The sequence below is a fragment of the Rana temporaria genome, chromosome 4 (assembly GCF_905171775.1).
Source record: "Rana temporaria chromosome 4, aRanTem1.1, whole genome shotgun sequence".
Taxonomy (NCBI): domain Eukaryota; kingdom Metazoa; phylum Chordata; class Amphibia; order Anura; family Ranidae; genus Rana; species Rana temporaria.
In genome coordinates, this window is record NC_053492.1 from 290,681,147 (window position 1) to 290,696,802 (window position 15,656).

The 15,656-nt window shown below is 40.8% G+C and overlaps 1 long non-coding RNA gene across 1 annotated transcript; it reads left to right on the forward strand.

The window, feature by feature from the left end:
* Positions 1-459: 459 nt before the first annotated feature.
* Positions 460-14,969, forward strand: LOC120937316. The gene is made up of 3 exons (XR_005748705.1): positions 460-717; positions 4,452-4,960; positions 14,858-14,969. It is a non-coding gene; the product is annotated as an uncharacterized LOC120937316 (long non-coding RNA).
* The last annotated feature ends 687 nt before the right edge of the window (positions 14,970-15,656 follow it).

The window sequence follows — 15,656 nt, forward strand, 5'->3', positions numbered from 1 at the left end:
GCCGCGGCCCTTTATTATAGGTATAATAAAATATTCAATATTATTATCAACAACTTCAATAAAAGTAAATAATGAATTTTATTAAAATTAGATCAAGCACTACTCATATCTTAGTATTAAACATATTCTATTTTCATAATCATAGCTCAGCTATTTAAGCTCGAGCTATTACTTAGGCCCCATTTACACCTGAGCATAGCCTTTTTTAGGCAGAAAATCTCGCAATTTTACCGTGATTTTTGGGGTGTTTTTGTCACATTTTTTGCCGCGGTTTTTTTCAGGTCAAAAGGTCACCAATGTAAAAAGCAGAAAAATGCCCAAATCTGCCTAAAAAAAATCCCAGAACTTGTTTGAGCTTCAGGCGTTTTGAAGCTTCTGGCTTCAGGCATTTTGGAGTGGAGATGTGAACCATCTCCATAGAGAATAATAGATTTTTTCCCCTCCAGCGTTTTGTAGCTTCAGGCTTTAAGCCACAAAACGCTCAGGTGTGAATGAGGTCTTAAAGTCAAACACAACATGTATAATTAACTCCAACATTTCATTGAAAGGGACTAAAACCTCATAACTAGGGCCACGACAGGGGTGGGAAGAGCTGTCCTCTGTACTCTTCTTGCTGTCTGCCCGTTTTAATGACGCATCCTCTTCTTTAAATAGGTACCCGCTCGTGACAGAGGACCGTTAATTGGGTAACTGTCAGATCATATCTTCCAATCAATGGTAAGTATATATATATATATATATATATATATTATATATATATTTATTAATTTTAACAATTACCTGTCTGTCATGATCCCATGGGACATTTTTTTCCCCCAACACTTCATCTTTACTATGGCAGTAGTCCCATTTCTGCTGTAACAAGTGTCATTTTTGTTTACAGTGGGGATGTGTTAGAACATCTGTCAGTTGTTTGCTCTTGTGCAGCAATACACAGAAAATCTGATGGAGAGAAACAATGGTTTATTGTTGTTATTTTTCAGTTTATGATCACATTCAGTTTGTGTTTTTATTTATGTGACCTGATTGGCAGATGAGACTTGTCATCTCTACACAGCATGTACTGTTTGCAAGAAAGGCTAATCAAATATCTCATATGGTACCTCAGTATTCCTTCTCATTATACATTCGAAGTACAGTGCACTTCTCCACATCATAGCTGCAGCAGATTCTACAGTGTAATTTCAGTAAGATAGGGGTTGCCATGGCAAAGCTCGGCACACTGTTTTATTGAGGATGTGACAAATGGAAAACATTTCAATAATAGTATTAATATAAGGTTGAGCTTTACTGACTGGCTTTCTTAGTTTCATCTTCAGAAGAGAGACTTTTTTTTTCATGAGTCTACTTTTGTCACTCCACTGTTTACATATTGCTCAGAAAAAAAATAGCCACTGGTGATTGAAGCAAAGCAAAATAAAAAGATAAAATAGCCTAAAGTAGTATATTTTTTTTTCTTTAGCTTTTTTATTTTTTTTATTTATTTTTTAGCTTAACACATCGAGCACAATAAAATAAGCTTTCCCAATATAAACTATTTGTTAAAATTCTTACCCTAGCACTTGCAATTTACAACTTTCAGTGCTGCTGGCTCCTGCTCCCTCACTGATGCTTACCTGAACTTCTGGTCTTCACAGGAAAGGGTTAAGCAGGCCATACATGGGTCAAATCCAGAAAGATTTTTTTTTTTTACGAAAATTGTAACTAAGAATTTTCTTTTGAATTCTGCACCCTTAGTGGGCTGCAGCAAGGGCTGAATTGTGTGTGGCCATCGAATTTGAGAGATCGGGTATATCAACATTTTTTGGAAAAACAAACAAATTTTTAATCAATGATGGGAGAATCGTGCAAGAAATATTATCAAAAAATAAATATGCATGAGCTGTGACCTGGAAAGAAACGATGATGAAATTTGTTTTCTGTAGCAACATGAGGTGAAATTGAAGGCTTGGTTGCTTGGGTTTTTGAAATCAATGGTGGCACAATTGGATCACAAAATGCACAAAATTTCTGATTTTCAAAAGAAAATTTGTTCGGAATTCGACCCGTGTATAGCCTTCATTAGCAGTGAACATTGTAGCCTCTAGCCAGCCTGTTAGCTATGAGAAAGGAGGACGGGGAAAAGGGGATTGCAGGGGAATGCCTTGGAATTCTAGGCTAAGGAGCTGTGTCGTTGTGTGCAAGCAAGGTAGGTCCATAGGTCGATGCAAAAGAAGGGAGCCACTCTGAAACTAGAAGCATGGAGTAGCAATCATGGCACCAGTTTAACCAATTCAAGACCAGGTTGTTTTGCCCCCTTCCTGCCCAGACCATTTTTCAGAATCCGGCATGGATGGCAATTACCCAGTCATGCAACACTGTACCCAAATGACATTTTTATCATTTTTTTTTAGACAGATGGAGCTTTCTTTTGGTGGTATTTAATCACCACTGGGTTTTTTATTTTTTTTATTTTTATTTTTTGCTATATAAGCGAAAAAAGACTGAACATTTTGGAAAAAAAAAAGTTTTCTTGATTTCCCTTAAAAGAAATTGCAAATAATTATTTTTTTAAATAATTTTAGGCCAATATGTATTCTTCTACATTTCCTCGGTAAAAATAAACCAAATCAGTTTTTATTATTTAGTCTGTGTACAAGTTATAGTGTCTACAAACTATATATATATATATATATATATATATATATATATATATATATATATATATATATATTTATATTTGAAAATTGATCAGTCCTGATGTATTGCCTTTCTAACTCATTTAATGAGGCTCTAAAATGCCAGGACTGTACAAATACCTTCCAAATGACCCCATTTTAGCAAGTAGACAGTCCAAGGTATTTAGTGAGAGGCACAGCGAGTAATTTTAACAAGTTATTTCTCACATATAGCAAAGTCATTCTTTTTTTCACAGCCACAAAGAACAGCCTAAAATCCAAGCAGAACTTCCAGGCTTCCAGGGGCATACAGTACACATCTAATTTCCTGGCTGCTTAAAGCATTTTTTGGAGGCCCTGGAGCACCAGGACACTGGAAACGCCCAACAAAATGACACATTTAGAATGAAAACACCCCAAGGTATTTTCTGAAATGCTGAATAAGTTTTCTGGAAAAAAAAAATGGCAAACATTTTTAGCGCATGAAGGGAAAAAAATTATATTTTTAAATTTTTTCACAAAGTTGTCAATTAATAAGCTATTTAAAACACACAGCATGGACATACTTGGAATTACACCCCAAAACACATTGTACTCCTACTACCAAATATGAGGATACCACATTTGTGAAACTTTTTCACAGCCTAACCACATAGAGTGGATTCTGGAAAATTTAGAAGCATTATGGCGTTTTTTTTCTCCTAGGAAATTGTAAGTTTTCACACAATTTTAATAAATAATACTATACAGATTCACACTATGAGAGTTTGTTGCTGCCTTTTTCTGTTCTCCTGTCAATCGGTTAATGGTAAAGCTTCCTGAGGAGCACTGAGTATCCATCCATTTGAGGTCATAGATGTGCTTTGGTAGAAAGAGCACTGGGCGTTTCAAATATGAGATTTGAAAAGCACAATTCTTTAGGCCTGGCTCACACCAGCTGCCGCCGCGGCTCACAGCAAGAGGTCCGGTGCATCCCTGTTCTCCATTTTGGGGGTGTATCCGGTCTGAATTTTTGCCTGAAACTGAGCCAAAGACGCACAGAACCCTTTTCCAGTGCGGACCACAGCCTCCCCGGAGATATGTGAACCAGCTCCATTGAGAACAAATCAGTCTTCTGTCATGCGAACTGGATGCGGGGAATCACACATCCAATTTGCATAATGCCTTGTACACACAATTGGAATTTCCGATTAAAAAAGTCAGATGGAATTTTTTTTTATCGGATATTCCGACCGTGTGTGGGCCCCATCTGACTTTTTTCCGTTGGAGTTTAGAAATAGAACATGTTTTAAATTAAATTCTGATCATCTGTGTGGAACGGAGAAAAAAACACGCATGCTCAGAATTAAGTCAACGCATGCTTGGAACTTAATTTTTCTCGGCTTGTCATAGTGTTTTACGTCACCGCGTTTTGGAAGGTCGGAATTTGGTCTGATTGTGTATGCAAGACAGCTTGAACGGAATTCCGACGGAAAATTCAATCGGATTTTATCCCATCGGAAATTCTGATTATGTGTACAGGGCATAAGTGTGAACCCAGCCTTAAGGAGGACCTCACACTGGTGGATACGGATCTCCTACCTTTTCAAGGACATTTGTTGGATGATGGACTTTATTTATCCCTACTTAATATATGATTATTTTGCACTTGTTTATATTTGTATATGTTTTTTGTTTTGTAGTTGTATGGTACCATGTACCTCTTTGTGTGCTGCTGCTTTCCTTTGTACATTATTTTGTTGTATCTTATGCACAGTACTTCAAATTTTTTATTTTTATCTTTATCCATTACAGCCTGCCTCAGTGTATCCATTCCAACCAGGAAGCAACCTTTGACAGTAAGCCCATTCAAAGACTGCTAGATCTACTCAGTATTTTAAAATCAAGAACATTACTCCTTACCACCCCCAAGGAGACCCCTAGCCAGAAAAATTCAATCGCACACTTCTGGATAGACCTCTACTGAAGAAGCCAATGCTTTGACGATACGCATCTAGGGGACGGAGCCTGCGTATTGACGTTTCATCACGGCCATCTTGAGACCTATTATGTCTGATTGCACGGCTTACAGTGCCATCTTTGTGAGTTTTATAACTTACCTTTTTTATATATAGTTAAACATTTTAAACAGAGAGCACTAGATTCTGCCTTCCTTTTTTGCATATCCAAATATTTGGTGAGATGATCAGGGTTTTTATCCCATGAGAATAAGCGAGTTGAAGGAGGAAAATGATTACCAGCACCACACCAGCCTTCTCTACTATCACCAGAGGGGAACACTGCTGATTTTATTCAGGTGTGAGGTGACCAGCCTGTGAGACTGGTGAAGCACTTTGGATTTTTGCACCGTTGATGAATCAGTCACAGTAACTATTTACGAACTTTCAGCAATATGTTTATTGATTACCATTTTTAGTTACACTTTTATTATTATTGATGATGTTTTTTTATAGCGCAGCACTGTTTATTGATTATTTGCACCTTTTAAGTGAAGTGAGAACACTTGTTAGTGATAGCAGTTATTAATTATTTTAGAAAAAATTACACACTTTATTTCACAAGATTGCACAGATTGATATTCACTTTATATGCTTTGGACTCTCTCTGCCGAAAAGAAACAACATTGGAGCAAACCCATTGCTAGCTGTAGTCCATGCTTATAACAAGCAAACTAACTAAAAAGCTGCTCCCACCACTGTTTATTTACCAACTCAGAACATAAAGATCCACTTGCCAACCAGCGACATACCCGTACGTTGCTGGGCTTCAAGTGGTTATACCAGGATGATGCCAACAGAATATAAAGAACTTTGATCTAAAAGTAAGAGTGCAAGACCAGCCACCTAGGGACAGAATACTGCTGAGGAGTTTGTGTGTCCCTAGAAAAAAACAAGCTAGATGATCGCTGGAAGTCTCAACCCTCTATCTTCTGCAAACAGCAGTCTAGACTGCTGGTCTTTCAGATCCAACTGGATACAGGAACTTTTATTACAGAGAAAAGGCATATAGTTTTATCCATAGATGCAGCTAAAAACGTATAAATGCTGCCATCGACTGGCTGATGCAGTTGTTGCACAAAATACATTAACAATGTATTCCAACACCCCCATTCAACAACTACTCTTTAAATTAGTCCCAACTCAGATCTCAGTTCTATAAATCTGTTTCTATGTCATCTCTTCATCAGCATCTCTTATCCACTTGTGTTTCCCGTGGGTTGGAAGTCTTTGTGTCACGTACCTTGGCCAAAGTCTGATGTGATCTGGTCGGTCCCCCTTGTATCTCCAGCCCAGGCCCCATTAAGAGTGAGACAGAGGGTGCCAAGGGACAGGAGGAACATGAGTGCCTGTAGGTGTAGGTTGCAGAACTTGTGGCAGAGGTTGTAGACTCAGAGATTCAGGCAGAACATCAAGTCCGGAACTGTGATGATGCTGGGTAGATTAACCGGGATTAAAGGGGAACTCCACCAGGCTTGGAGTTTCAGGAAATGTGGCTTGCCAAGGCTTCTAGCACACAGAAGACAGGAGTGCACTGTGTTTAATGGAGCTTGGAAGAGAGAAAGCCAGCTCAGGTACTCTGAGAAGGTGTGGAGCTAGACAGGAGCAAGTTTAGAGGATCAGCCAGAATCAGCCGCGAGGGGGCAGCAAAGTACCAGGGCATCAGACAGAAGCAACGTCAGACATAAGCCAAAATCAGGAACCAGTAATCGACAGTATAATCGGAATCCAAAGGGTATGTCAGTGGTAAGCCAGGTCAGCAACAGATGATTAAATAGGATACAGGCAGGTCACAGGGAAACGACTGAAGCTGAAGACCAGTCAGCATTGATCAAGGGTCAGAGCTCTCTTTAAATAGGCCGTTTGGCACCAAAGGGAACTGTCCAGCCGCTCCCGCGAGTGCGCACATTCTTTTGCGCATGCACATTGGCGCAACTGCGATCAGCCAGGTTCCGTATGCGCATGTGCGCCCGATGAGTTACAACAGTTCTCTTACATTTGCATCTCATCCCATGAATCTGGCCCTGGTTTAAATGCTACATGAGCAACAGAACAGACGTTTGGCTTGGATGCATTTATTGCTTCCTGTGGATTTCCTGATTGAAGCCTCTTGTGGCCTGGTTTCTTCTTTTACAGCATTAGAAATAACACCGCCAATCCCAATGCTTACATATTTACATACAGTCAGAGACTACTCATTGTATACACTAACCACAAATGCTGCACTCTCATTGTACCCACAAAATTATCCCTAATCACTGTACCACAATCAAGAGTTTCACAGACACATATAAACCAAAGGATCTTTTTTTAAGGAGAGAACATGGATAAAGAGTTAACACTTTAAGCCTACCTTAAAGAAGAACTTGTACAAAACTGTTGGAAACTACTTAGCAACCAGCAGATGCTGAGACAATAAACACATTGGGGCAGATCCACAGAGATCTGCACCGGCGCAGCGTATGGGAGATACGCTACGCCGCTTTAACTTACTTTGCCAGACTTCGAATCCTCAAAGATTTTGCGCCGTAAGTTACGGCGGTGTAGTCTATCTCGGGCGGCGTAATGGCGCGTAATTCAAATCGCCGATTAGGGGCGTAACGGCGCGTAATTCAAATCGGCGATTAGGGGGCGTGTTTCATTTAAATGAAGCGCGTCCCCGCGCCAAATGAACTGCGCATGCGCCGTCCCTAAATTTCCCCCCATGCATTGCGCTAAATGACGTAGCTAGGACGTAATTTTTTTTAACATAGACGTGAATTACGTCCATCCCGATTCACGGACGACTTACAAAAAAAAAAAAAATTCAAATCAAACGCGGGAACGACAGCCATACTTAACATGGCAAGTCTAACTATGCGCCGCAAAACACCAGCTTTAACTATACACCGGAAAAAGCCGACTAGAGACGACGTAAAAGAATGTGACGGCCGCGCGTACGTTCGTGGATCGTCGGAAATAGCAAATTTGCATACTCGACGCGGAAAACGACGCAAACTCCACCCAGCGGACGCCGAAGTATTGCATCTAAGATCCGAAGGCGTACGAAGCCGTACGCCTGTCGGATCTAACCCAGATGCCGTTGTATCTTGGTTTGAGGATTCAAACTAAAGATACGACGCAGGTAATTTGAAAGTACGGCGGCGTATCAGTAGATACTCGCTCTGTGGATCTGCCCCTTTGTTCAGGAATATGTATTGTACAGTCTTAAGCACTGTTATTAACCCTTTAATGCCTAAGCCTATTTCTGACATTTGTTGCTTACAAGTTAAAATCCTAATTTTTTGCTAGAAAATAACTTATAAACCCCAAACATTATATATTTTTAGCAGAGACCCTAGAGAATAAAATGGCAAATGTTGCAATATTTTATGGCACACTGTATTTGTGCAGCGGCCTTTCAAATGCAATTTTTTGGGAAAAAAGTCACTTTCATGAAGTAAAAAGAAACTAAACAGTAAAGTTAGTCCAATGTTTCTGTATAATGTGAAAGATGATGTTACGCAGAGTAAATAGATACCCAACATGTCATGCTTTGAAATTGCACACACTTGTGGAATGGCAACAAACGGTACTTCTACTCTACTCTATAGGCAACGCCTTCAAAAAATTACGGATACCAGGTTAGAGTTACAGAGGAGGTCTAGTGCTAGAATTATTGCTCTCGCTCTGATCATCGTGGCAATACCTCTCATGTGTGATTTAAACCCACACTATTGTGGGCGCGACTTGCGCGGGCGTTTTCTTTTGCTGTGCAAGCTCACAGGGACAGGGGCGTTTTAAAAAAATATATAACTTATTTTTTTTTTTTTTTTTTTTACATTGTCTTTAAAAAAAAAAAAAGATAACTTTTAATGCTGTGACAAGGAATGTAAACATCCCTTGTGAGAGTAATAGGTGGTGAAAGGTACTCTTAAAAGTCCCCAAATCCCTCCTTTTGAACCTCAAAGTATTTAGATCGCCAAAAACGTTGATTCTGAATGCTCAAATATTTTTTAAAACACCGCCATCGGCAGCCGCGTAAACTGCAAGTGACGTTGTGACATTGCTTCCGTGTTTACACATAGGAGACTTGATCTAAGCCGTTTTAGGATTCATTCCAGGCTCGCTGTAGTCGGTGGAAGTGCTGGATCGTGGTTCGGGTCTCCTGGTGGGACGGGAGGCTGCTCCATCAGGATAACAGCCGAGCGGCTTTTAGTCACATTGGTTGTTGTCCCTAACGAAAACCGGTACCGGGGTGATGCCTGCTGCTGCAGGCATCTTCTCGGTATGACCCCTTAAAGCCGAGGTCGCATATGTGCGTACAGTCGGCACTAAGGGGTTTTCATCAATACAATATAAAGTGTGCAGTGGTTAGCAGTATGTATCATTGTGTCCCATTTTTTTTTGTTCATCAGAAGCAAATTGCCCAGCACCTTTGGTCAGTAGGTGTAAAAAAAACCTCAGCAGTAGAGATCAGTGGGAGGAAAAATGTCTAGTGTCTGTGGTCAGCAGAAAGAAAAATGCCCTGTTGTCAGTGAGGAAAAAATAAAAACACTGAACACCAGTGCTTGTTTACTCTATTGATAACAAGACATTTTAACCACTTCCCACCCAGCCTATAGTCAAATGATGGCTAGGCGATACATTCGTCAAACTGTCACCGGCTGCAGCCGATGACTGATCAGTGTCCTGGCCCACTGTGGGTACCATGTGACCGCTGTAACCAATCACGGCAGGTCACATGACAGTTGCTAGCTGTGATTGGTCACACTGATCACATATTGCACACACAGGGAAAATCCCAGCCCATCTGTACAATGTGATTATATGTGACCAATCATAGCTAATCACAACAAAACAGACTGAACAAATCAATTACATTCAGTAAAAATGGTTGCTTATAAACAATCGTAATGTGTAAAAAAAAAAAAAAAACCTGATCACTTCCCCAGAGCAGTAGAGTGTTACTATGGTAACACACTATTACTCTGGTCACAGTGTGTAAAAAAAAAAAAAAATCTGAAAAAATTAATTAACATTTATTTTTAAATTATTTTATTTTTTATACATTATTTACACACAGTGACCAGAGCAATACAGTATTACCATAGTAATACTTTTTTTTTTACATACTGTGGACAGTCAGTATCCCTGATCATCACCACACCCACTGTAATACACTGGTGACACTATGTAAAAAGAAAACCTCACTGTAACCATCCTCCAGATTTTTGGAACTGCTTTACAGTTTGTTGCCGCAGCACCATTATACGTTATTCTGATTGTGCTAATCACATTACCCACCGCTGCATGATCAGAAAGGGACTGCTTGCTGCATTTTTATGGGAAACACTATTCAGCTATTCCAGAAAGCTCTTTCTTGGACAAAGTAGTTGGCAGGAAACAGATGTTATTCATTGCTAAGGACTCTTTGACAGTGATAGACCATTAATTTTCCTCTAAAGCATCAGAAATTATATTCTATTTCACAACAGTGCTGGGCCTCAGCCTTGATCTCTGTGAGCTCACTTAGGAAGACTGGGCTAAAACCGATTTATTAATTAGGAAATAGGAAACAGGAAGTCACAATGAAAGTGCCATTATAATGGCTTGATCTGAAACTGTGATAACCAAAAGTATTTACACTAAAGGGTCACTAAAGGAATTTTTTTTTTTGCTAAATCGCTTTCTTTACCTTACTGCAGTCCTGGTTTCATGTCCTCATTGTTCGTTTTTGCTCTGATGTTGCTGTAATCCTTCTCTGTTCTGAACACTTCCTGGTTGTCTGTTTCCTGATGAGAAAACTCATGGGAGCTTTCTCTCTGTGGTCACTAATCAAGGAGGTGTGATTACTGTGTGTCTAAAACCCCTCAACACCAATCAGTTTCGTTTTACAAACCATCACTGCCCTGTATTGGCTCTGAGTCTCTGTACATCACAGAACCAGGAAACAGCATGCAAAAACAAAACTGAAACTGTAGGTACATTATATGATTGAATTTTATCTATTTTTAAAAGGAATCAGTTAACTATTATGTCTCCTATATCCTGTAAACAGTCATTTCAGCAAAAACATTTTTTTTCCTTTACAACTCCTTTAAGCGAATTACGCTTGGAAATGGATGTTAAACAGTGTTCTAGTTTTCCAGTTACTTTCTATCAATTTGCATGATAGAATCGTTTTAAAGTATTTGAAGTGATCTATCAAATCCAATGACGTGCAGTCGTAAGGTAACTCCCTGGGAGAGCGCTTCTCCTAGGGGGTTACAAGATGTGGGGAGGAGCAGCGAGAGCCGCCGAGGGACCCCAGAAGTCGAGGATCGGTGCAAAATGAACTGCACTGTGTAGATAAGTATGACATGTTTTTTATAAAAATAAAATACAAAAACAAAGCCTTATGTAGCGCTACCCCCGGAGGAGCCGCTGGTTATAGATTGGGATGGCGTGTTACCTCTATGAGCGTCTAGGGGTAGATAGATGAGAGCAACAATAATGGAATGTCCAAGCAGCAGGTGTCTTTCTTGTGCTTTTATACTTGCCCAACACGGTAAACAGTTTTTTTTTTGGAGTGCGGCTATCCCAGCTTCTTTTCTTTCATCCCAAACGGTAAACAGTAAACTTGAGGTAGATAGGCAAAAGATGGGTGAGGAGGAGAATTGCAGATTCAGGCCTAACAAAGACAGAAACAATCCTGCTTCCAACGACACTTTAACTGCGTCGCCACTCCAGCCGGAGTGGGTATAGTGTACCTGGACAGGCCTCTCACACCGACCTGGCAGCCAGGGTATCACTCGGAACCTTGAGGAGAAACAAGTCTCTGCCACAGACTTGGTAGAAATTAACTTTTGAGTGGAACCTCTGCCACATGCCCTTCTCTAGAATGTAGATAGTGAATTAATATTTTGCTCAGTAATATTGGAGCCTGAATCTCCCTCAGGTAGTTTTCTTGTTTTGGGCCACCGACTGACAGGTTGCTCACATACAACCTCTCAGTGTCTGGTCACCCTGATCCCCGATGAATTGTCGAGGCCCTGTTGGATTGCCTGCCTCTCTTGGCTCTCCTCAGGCTGACTCCTCACCGAACAGCTATCTCACTTGGGATCTCTCCTCAGAACTTGGGAACCCAGTCGATCACTGGGGCCCCGCCATAGCTTGTTGTCCCGGGCCAATATGGTCCCGGAACCAAGAACACCACGTAGCACGTGCGCCCCGGCCTGGTAGGCCATATCGCCGGGGCCCGTGATGTGTGGTCGCCCTGAAGGTGGGCGCCACACCCGGAACAAGAACTGGACTCCTTCGCCTAATGGCGTCCGCTCAAGAAGTACCCTCCCCCAGCATGCCCCGCAAGGGAAAACCCCTCCTGATTGGCTGCTGGCAAGAGGCACTCCAGCCTGAACTCCACTGCCGCCCCGGGGTGGGAAAAGCACCTCAGAAACACAGAATGGACCGACAGCACAGCCCAGCTAGAACAGAGGCCCAATTTGAATAAAATCACTTGGATGAGAGTTAACTAACTCTCTCATCCCCCTCTAAATTTAGAATAGCACCTGGACTGAAAGTACACAGGCGCTACACTTACAATCACTTTAAGCCAATCTGACAGGGTCACTTGAATAAATGTGTCATTGTAAGCAAATTTTACTGGCCCTTCGCAGTTAATTTATTAATGGAGTAGAAGATGTTCACTTTGAAAAGTGAATGCTTAATTAGCTTAGTGAATGAGGTGTATTCATTTAATCACCCAATGATGTAGAAGAAAAAATCCTGTTAATAGCATTGAAAATAATTGGCTATTCTAAGGTAATAAAGCTTTGCCCAGTTCATTAGGCTAAGGGGACATACTCTGATCCTGTAAGTCATTCTTGAATACCATAATGTTTAATGGATATGGTGATTATGGGCCCGTGTGTTACTAAATTCAAACCTGCAGTATGTCATTATCTTTGTCTGTAACTTATAACTGCATAGTAAATCACACTAGATGTAAAGGATCCAGGCAGTTACCACGATTTCATGTTTTTTTTAAGACTTTACACTTTAATGTTTTGTGTCGCTTTATTAATCCTTAAGTCTAATACAGGCTGCTAGTTTTTTTTTCATCCAACCCAGTGGGCTGAATGAAAAAAAAACTGACAGCTCAGGTCTGAGCCGCTGTAATAACATTTTGATGTTAGTACAGCGCTCTCCCCTGCTGTTCTATTGTGTTCTGACAAGGGGAGGACCCCCCTTCCAGAACATTGGCTGAGAGCGCTGATCGGAAGCCAGTCGGCAGACCTTTTTTAGACATGCCAAATGTCGGCCTGTTTATATTTAATCGGCCGATGTCGCCCAACATTCGTTCTGTGTGTACGGGGGGCTTTAGAGACAGTACGTTGTAGCAGCCAATTAAAATCCCTTATGTAGCATTCTGGCTTCAGAGCAAGTTCTGATTGGATTCTTTGTGTTACTACATTTATTAACCACTTCAATACCAGGCACTTTCGCCCCTTCCCTCCCAGGATAATTTTCAGCTTTCAGCTCTGTCGCAATTTGAATGACAATTGCTCGGTCATGCTACACTGTACCCAAACTTCATTTTTAAATTTTTTTCCCACAAATAGAGCTTTCTTTTAGTGGTATTTGATCACCTCTGTGGTTTTTATTTTTTGCTAAACAAATTAAAAAAGAACAACATTTTTGAAAAAAAAAACATAAAACATAGGCGGCAATGATGGGCACTGATGAGTTGGCACTGATAAGGTGGCACTGATGGGCACTGAGAAGGATGCACTGATATGTAGAATTGATGGGCACTTATAGGTGGCACTGATATGCAGCATTGATGGCAACCAATAGGTGGCACTGATGAGCACTGGTAGGTGGCACTGATGGGCACTGACTGGCACTGACAGGTGGCAGTGATAGGCAGCCCTGATGATGAGTTACTGACAGGTTTCACTGCTGGGAACTAATTGGCTCTGTGATGGGCACTGACTGGCACTGTGGTGGGCACCAATTAGTACTGATATGGGCACTGATTGGCACTGTTAAGGGCACTGTCAGACGTTTTTTTAGGGGCACTGACTGGCAGCTTATGGACACTTTTTAGCAGCTGAAGGGCACATCTGATGGGGCTGTGCTGATAATCAATCTGCTGATTATCAGCACAGACCCCCCCCCCCCATGACAGGGAGAGCCGCCGCTCGGCTCTCCCTGTCAGCGCAAACCGAGGAATGACATTTTCCGGCACTTACTGGTTCATGCGATGATCAGCTTTGATTTGCCACAGCTGATCACGTGGTAAGAAGCCTCTGTTAGAGGCTTCTTACCACGATTGTAGATGCGGCGTGTCAGAATGACACGCTGCACTTGCGATCGCCGCGCTGTTATCCTGCTGGACGTCATATGACGCCCAGTCAGGATAACAGAACCACTTCCCAGCCGTCAATCTGCTATAGGCCGGGCGGGAAGTGGTTAAAGTGGATGTAAACCCAATTCATGAAATTTAAGCTGGGCACATATATCTGTAGTGTTTTCTTATCTCTGTCGAAAGAGCCAAGTCCCATAGCTGTCTCTTGCTCAGTAGCTCTGTTATCTGCCTTCTGAGACGAGAGATAGAAGTGTGTGTCGGGGGTGGTTAATAAAATAGCAGTCAGCTTGCCATCTAAGAACAGAGCTGTGCACATTGCTTTCTTCCTTTGCCAATGAGGAGAGAGTGCTAACCAGGAAGAGAAAAGGAAGAGAAAAACCTTAACACAAAGAGCACTTTCTAAAGGATATATAAAGCTGAAGAAGGCAGATATACATGAAAAACTTATGTAGGGAGATTTGTGTCATCCCTGTGTATCATCTGAGGCTGTTCACTTCGCTGGGTATACTGTATGTGAGGGTTTACATACATTTTAACTTATAAATTAGACCTCTGTATGTAAGGCCATTGGTAGCTCTGCATCATCTCCATTAGGCTTGAGCCAAGAAAGAAACACTGGTAATAGTGGGGCAAGTAAAGTATACATTATTTTTCTAAATGTTAGGATTGACTGTGCATGTCATTCTTAATTTAAATGAGTTTGATAAGAATGTGAAATGTTTTCTACTGTGCTTCCTGTTTGCCCACTCTGCTTTTCTTTGCAGTTTTGGCACCAGTTTCAAATCAGCTCTGTGCACGGGAGATACTATTCTATGTCTGTATCCTGCTCTTTATGGTGTCCTTTAATTGTCTGTCTTTCATTTTAGTTACAGAAATCAAACAGAAAGATTCAGGGATTGCCATATGCAAGAAGCATATAATTATGAAGTCTAAAATCATGAATTCTTTGTAAGTAGGATGACAATCAACCCGTACTACATACTGTTCTGGGTTACTGGAATTAAAGTGAATCTGCATCCAGACTATGCACACTTAGGTATTCAAATATTAACCACTTAAGCCCCGGACCAATATGCTGCTAAATGCCCAAAGGCGTTTTTACAATTCGGCACTGCGTCGCTTTAACAGACAATTGCGCGGTCGTGCGACGTGGCTTCCAAACAAAATTGATGTACTTTTTTCCCCACAAATAGAGCTTTCTTTTGGTGGTATTTGATCACCTCTGCAGTTTTTATTTTTTGCGCTATAAACAAAAATAGAGCGACAATTTTGAAAAAAATGCAATAATTTTTACTTTTTGCTGTAATAAATATCCCCCAAAAACATATATAACATTTATTTTTTTCCTCAGTTTAGGCCGATACGTATTCTTCTACATATTTTTGGTAAAAAAAATCTCAATAAGCATTTATCGATTGGTTTGCGCAAAATTTATAGCATTTACAAAATAGGGGATAGTTTTATTTATTTATTTATTTTTTACTACTAGTGGCAGCGATCAGCGATTTTTTTTTCGTGACTGCGGCATTATGGCGGACAATTTTGACACATTTTTGGGACCATTGTCATTTTCACAGAAAAAAATGCATTTAAATTGCATTGTTTATTGTGAAAATGACAGTTGAAGTTTGGGAGTTAACCACTAGGGGGCGCTGTAGGAGTTAGGGTTCA